Source organism: Vigna unguiculata, chromosome 6 (genome assembly GCF_037176805.1).
Source record: "Vigna unguiculata cultivar grain cowpea cultivar isolate G323 ecotype 2 chromosome 6, ASM3717680v1, whole genome shotgun sequence".
Classification (NCBI taxonomy): Eukaryota; Viridiplantae; Streptophyta; class Magnoliopsida; order Fabales; family Fabaceae; genus Vigna; species Vigna unguiculata.
The window spans coordinates 4,287,374-4,294,735 of record NC_140797.1 but is presented as its reverse complement, the minus strand read 5'-3'; positions in this window follow the sequence as shown (position 1 = coordinate 4,294,735).

Genomic DNA, 7,362 nt, shown 5'->3' with positions numbered 1-7,362 from the left:
GTAAGATGGTTTATGGGTTGTAATTGATAAGTTTGACATGATCTTGGCATGTGACCTGTATGTGATAGTTGGTTATGGTTGGTTATAAAAGTGGCATGGAATTGGTATGAGCAATAATGCATTATTGATTGATGGAACATGATGTTGGTGTGGTTAAGACGTAATTCCACGATATTTTCGTGGTGGTGCCTCATTAGTCAAGGAGTAATTCAATTAATCTCATGGTGGTGCCTCATTATATAATTTAGTAAGGATTCAAGGTAACGGTTGCATTCTAACACTCTGAAGAGTAAGTTAGTCCCACGTGGAGCATACTAACTCAAGTGGTGGGAGTAGCATGAGGCCTGGAACACTTTAAGGCTAACCTTGTAAGTGGTAGGATGAGACCCTTTGACAATTAGCTCGGTAGAACAGTAGAGGACACCACAAGTGCAAGCATCCAGTGAATCTGACTAATTATATGTATCCGGATAAGTCGTGTCTTGAGTCTTAGTGTATTTGTTTGAGAGTCATCACATGCTTGGTTGATGTATGTATCTTTGGCTACCTGAAATGTATGAAATGGCGTGATAAATCATTTCCCACTCTAGCTCACCCTTCTGCTTGTTTGTGTGGTTTTCTCTTTTTGCGATGATCATCAATTTATTGATGTGAGCAGATACGAGAACTCCCCGTGGTCATCAGGGTGATGGAGGTTCCGCTGCCTAGTTTATCTTGGATCAGATCCTGCTTGTCTGAGTTTTCTTTAGTGTTGTAGCCCATGTACTGCCATGTTCTTTGGCCATTTATTTTAAGTACTGTTCAACTTCTATCTGGTTTAGTCTATGGCATCGTGGTGTGCCTCAGTACCTCATTTTAAGATCCTTGGATATTTGTAAGGAGTGACGTTATACTCCATGACTTCGTCTCTTATATTATTCTGTGTGACATTTTATTTAATTAAGGTTATTATTGAAATGTGGTGTTTTTACATTTTTCTTTTTCATTTTAAAGTGTTTTATGATTTTAATTTTAGTAACCAAAAACTACAATAAATATTTTAAGTTAATTAAAAATATATTTTTAAAACTTTAGATTTTAAAAATGATAATGATAATGAATTATTGTATAAATAATTGATTCAGTGTAATATAATAAGTATTGATATTTTTTTTTATTACAATAAAAAACTATTTTAATACAAAATCTTTAACTTTTTGAATTTTATTAATATTTAAAGTAACTGAATACATATTTAATTATTAATAAATGTTACAAGTAATTATTAAAAAAATTAATATTAATATACAGCTAATTTTCAAAAAATTACTAAAAAATTTAAATTTAAAATTATAAAACAAAAATTGGTAAGATTAATTATATATTAACATTAATTTTTACTTTAGTGAACATATAATAATTTTTAAATAATAAATACATATTTAAATACTTTAATCATGGACAAAAAAATAAAAAAATGCAAAATTTAAACTTTTATACTGCAAATTTTTCATCGTATAAAAAATAAAATATATCCTAAAAAGTCTTTAGAAGATCAAATCTGTCATCAGTGGTACCATTTTGTAACCGTGCACCTCTCAGATTATTTGCACAAAAATAAATATCCTTCATTTCTCATTTACCATTTCAGTGTAAACTCTCAGTCTAAATCTCACTTCCCAATGATGTGTATATATGTTGGTTCATTAATGCAATCCAGAAACTTAATTCGCCTGCACACATCTTGGGAATAGGACCCACTCACTTCATTTTCAGACACTGCATTATGCATGACCCTCTCTCCCACACGCATTCATTCCTTTCACTCAAGACACACTACTTTCTTCTCTCATCAAATAAATTTATCTCATTCTCTTTTCTCAATATTTTCCAAAGGACCTCCATTCGATCAAACACCCCTTAGTCGTTTCACACGTGGGGAACTAATATTCCGTGGGCTGCAAAAACCGCAGGCCACGCAACAAATCAAATTCCTTATAGTTGTTGTGTAATACTTTATTAAGTGGATTGAATCTGAGCTAATGATATCCATCTCATCCTTTAAAGTTTAAAGTTTTCTTTGGAAGAACATTATTTGTATATTTGGAATTATGCAGTCTTTGATATAAGATAATGGCACCCACTTTTCAAGCTCGTGGGTTAAAAATATGTGTTTGGATTTGAGGATCAAACAAATGTTCACTTCGGCCGGGCAACCTCAAACCAATAGTCAATTTGTGTCAGCGAATACAGTAATTCTTAGAAGAGAAATGATATTTTAACGATCTAATTTAATAACTTCTCTTACTACCTGACGTGGCAGTGAGAAATTAATTTTTGTTTTTCTAAATTCACGTCAGCCATGTTTTTCAACGACGTGCTAGAGAATGGAAGTTTTATTTTTCGTGTGTGGAGTGTACAACGGTTATCTTGTGTGTAGAAACAATCAAGTGACATTGCAGTCTTAGGTGGTTCTTCTTCCTCTTTCTCTCAATTTCTTCCTCTTCCACTGAAGGTCGTTCCTTTCACCTATGTTGAAACCCCATTTTGTGGTTTGATTCGTTTCATTCCATTCTTGGCCACAGTTTAGCTGGTGGAGGAGGTGTGGAGTTGAAGTTGAAGCTGAAGCTGGGGGTGGGTAAATCCCGTTCTGAATCTTGTTCGCCTTGTGATTTCTATTCGAAAGCAATCATTTTTACACTGTTGTTGTCACTGGTGTGAATATTGGAGGATGTGCATTTGGTTTTTTTTTTTGAAGAAGTTTTTGCGCGGTAAGTAAATGATTCATTCCACATTTCTATCTTTGGTTACCATGGTGGGTTGTGATGTAGTTGGAATTTTGTTTCTGAAAGAGGATTTGTGATTATATAGTGTATAGGGCATGCAATTTAGATATTAACAAGTTTTGTTAGATGTACAAGTGTTTGCTATATTTGTTGAAACCTAGGACCGATTAAATGGTAAACTTTGGTTTGATTTTTCAAATTAAGCCCATAAATTTAATATGGATTATTAAAAGGTTACAGTTAATGTGCGAAGCAGTGGGTTCGTAATACGAACCTGCCTTTTTCTGCATAATTTTGTTCCCCCTCAGGTGGTTTTGTCATTCCTTATCCAATAATTAAGTGCGAAACCAAGTGTCCCCTTCTGCTAAGCTACCGTATATGATATGAACAAGATCGTTCCACTTTTGGGTTGGATGATAAGTATCCCGCTTGTTGGTGTGAATAAATTTGACACTTGAATAATAAAAGTTAGCGGACACAAAGTCATAAGGAATAACGAATATAAATTGCCCAGTTTGTTCTGAAGTTTTTGCATATGAAAAACTCCCAAATTAAGTGCAAAGTCGTGTTATCGTAACTACTAACCTCAAGTTTTTTGCAAAATGTTTTTTCCATCACCCACATACAAGTACTTATCCTTAAGTTTTTATAATTTAAGATGTTTTCTTGGTGGATGATTTGGGTTGGTATAACATCAACCCATTTCAATAGGTGTTGGTGTCAGAAGTGATCTCGGATGTAAGTGCGAACCTAGGTGTCACCTTCTGCTAAGCTGCATTATATGATTTGAACAAGATCTTTCCACAAATTAGCTTGGATGATAAGTATCCTGCTTGTTGGTGTGAATAAATTTGACACTTCAATAATAAAAGTTAACGGACATAAGTGATAAGGAGTAACGATTATAAATTTTCCACGTTGTTATGAAGTTTTTCATATCAAAAACTCCCAGATTAAGTGCAAAGCAGTTCTATCGTAACTACTGATAATGTTGTCGTTGATGCGATCAAATTAATACTACTTATCTATAACAACTTCAGTATTGTTAAGAAAGTAGTCAACAAAATAGAAAGGGTAAAGTAACCCAAAGTCGCCTCCCAACGAACACGGAATTGATTTTTAACAAATTAGTTCTTATAAAACTATACAAAAGAGTTAGTCAAATAAAAATATAGGAGGGTTAAAATAAACAATAAAGAAATATAAAAGATAAAAAGAGATAAAAGAAATAGTAAAGAAAATAGATTGATTCCATTGCTTTTTCAAAATAGATTCATCATCGGTTATCTAAAGATTATTGCTCAATTAATTATTGTTGTAGATTTACAAATTAATCAATGTAAAGTCTCAATTAATTTGTTGGCGTTCTCACTTTTAACCAAAGTAGAGTCTCAATTAAAAGTGAGTACTTTTAGATTATCCACAGTAAATTTAACCAAAGTACAGTCTCAATCAAATTTTACTATGCCTAATCATGTCTATTGTTTTATCCCTTCACCAAATAAAAAGCTTAATTGATCAAAGTAAAGTCTCAATTAATTTTCGTTAGAGTAAATACCTTTAACCAAAGTAAAGTCTCAATTATTGGTAAAAACTCATTCAATCACATGAAAGTTTCTAAATAAAATCAAAGTAAAGTCTCAATTAAATTTAAAAAACCCTTGACTCATATGATCAACATGCATATAGATTTAAAATCATTACTTTTTATGTGGTTCAAAGATAAAAGACATAGATGAATGAAAACCTCAACAATAATAAAAAGAACAAAGAAATTAATTGATCTAACCTCAGAATCCAATTAAGAAATTACAATGGAATCAACTCAAGACGTTTAGAACTCCATGAATGCAAAATTAAAATAGAAGAATGGAGAGAGAGAAAGGAAACGAAATTAGGCCCCCCTAAGGGTTCCAAACTCCGAAGTCCCGAGCTTGTTTTTTTCTTCTGCTTTCCCTTGGTCTCTTTATATAGGACTTGGACTAGGCTTTTCGGTTGTTAAAACCTCTCAAATATCTTTTAAAATAAAGATAAAGATAAATATTCAAAGATATTTGGAGAGATCTAAACTATTTGACAAATATAGTTTGGTTAATAATTTATGATATAATTAAATAAATTAATTATTTAAAGATATCCAATAAATTATTAACAAATAATATTTGCATTAATTTTCTCAATAAGCCATTTTTAATCTTGTAGTCCAAATTTGTAGAGACATCCAAAAATATCAATATTTGCAATTAAACCCCTTTTCTTTGACCAGTCTTTGACCAGATTTGAATATTTGACCAGATTTGACCACTTTGACCAGCTTTGACCAATTCAGTGTCCATTGAGAGATTGACACGTGTTAGATATTCTCTCTCCAAAATTAGGATTTTACTCTCACACTCTCTCCAACGAAGTTGCTACTTTTCTGCATCACGCTGCTGCTGATTTGGTTGCTTCCACGGAGGCTTGCGTTTTCCAAGTGCTGCTACGAGCGTTGATGAACTCGTAGGTGCATATCTATGGACTTCTCTGGCACGATGATGGAGTTCGAAGGTTCGAAGTGTTGCTCCAAGCGCGGTGGTGATGGTTTGTGGGCGCTGCCGTTCAAGTTTTGCTCTTCGCTGCTGCTGCAATGGTGAAGGACTGACTTGTGAGTGCGGTGCAGGTGCGGACAGTGATCGCGCAAATGGTGATGGTTCGCGTTGCTGCTGCAGCAGGTGAAGGTGGATGCGTCGTGGTGCTCGTTAATTGAAGATGGTGGTGTAGTGGCTGACGATTGACGGCGAGTTTGACGGTCGTAGAGCAATGGCTGCCAGCGGCGACTGTGAAGGATGGTGGTTGAGGAGAAAGATTATGGTTTCTGGTTGTGTGGAGATGAAGATGATGACGTGGCAACATGTTAATTGCTCAAATTCTTTAGTGGAGATTAATCCCACGTGGCTTGTGTTGGTTGGCCAATTTTAAAAGTTGAAGATTGCCAGATGGCAACATTTGAGTGCATCTATTTTATGAGTGGAAAAAGGGGTGCAAATAGACAAGACAAAGGTGCAGAAGTAGGTTTTGTGAGACCCATTTGGAAAAATGGGAGTTTATAAGTAATGTGTGGGGTGCAAAAGTAATTTTTGCAGAACGTGCTGATTTTAGCCTTAGTTAAAGATGTTTTGTAATTTCAATCAATTTATTTTCCCACCTTTAAATAAGCTTAATCTTAACTGAAGCTGCATCAACAAACGTTAAAATATCCAAAAATAATTTATGCAGCTAAAAATCACTTTTTAAGACATTTTTATCATACAAGTTCAAATATCCTAACTATCAGAATTGTTAATTAAATCACTCTTTAAGCACACAAATTCAATTAATTACTCAAAATTAAACATTGAATGCGGGCAAAAATACGCACTCATCAACTGCCAACCTGAAGTTTTCTCCATAATTTTTTTCCATCACCCACATACAAGTATTTGTCCTTAAGTTTTTATAATTTAAGATGTTTTCTTGGTGGATGAGTTGGGTTGGTATAGCATCAACCCATTTCAATAGGTCTTGGTTTCAGAAGTGATTCCGGATGTAAGTGCGAACCCAGGTGTCACCTTCGGCTAAGTTGCCTTATATGACATGAACAAGATCTTTCCACAAATTGCCTTGGATGATAAGTATCCTGGTTGGTGGTGTGAATAAATTTGACACTTGAATAATAAATTTAGCAGACATAAAGTCATAAGGAATAACGAATATAAATTGCCCACTTTGTTCTGAAGTTTTTGCATATGACAAACTTCCAAATTAAGTGCAAAGTGGTGTTATCGTAACTGTCAACCTCAAGTCTTCTGCAAAAAGGTTTTTTCCATCACCCACATACAAGTACTTGTCCTTAAGTTTTTATAATTTTACATGTTTTCTTGGTGGATGAGTTGGGTTGGTATAACATCAACCCATTTCAATAGGTCTTGGTGTCAAAAGTGATCTCGGATGTAAGTGCAAACCCAAGTGTCACCTTTTGCTAACATGCATTATATTATTTGAACAAAATCTTTCCACAAATTGCCTTGAGTGATATATATCCCGCTTGGTGGTGTGAATAAATTTGACACTTGAATAATAAAAGTTAGCGGACACAAAGTCATAAGGAATAACGATTATAAATTGTCCACTTTGTTCGAAAGTTTTTGCATATGAAAAACTACCAGATTAAGTGCAAAGTCATGCTATCGTAATTGCCAACCTTAAGTTTTCTTCAAAATGTTTTTTCCATCACCCACATACAAGTACTTGTCCTTAAGTTTTTATAATTTAACATGTTTTCTTGGTGGATGAGTTGGGTTGGTATAAGATGAACCCATTGGTGTAGGTGCTGGTGTTAGAAGTGATCACGGATGTATGTGTGAACCCATGTGTCCTGTTATGCTAACCTGGGTTATATGATTTTAAAAAGATTGTTTAACACTTATTGGCTTCCATGATAAGTATCCCGCTAGGTGGTGTCACTAAAAAGGTTAACTCACACCAATTGATAAGGAATAATGTTTATATGTTTTGGAGATTGTTTTAAAGTTATTGCATATTAAAAACTTCCAGTGTAAGTGCAAAGCTGTGTTGGCGT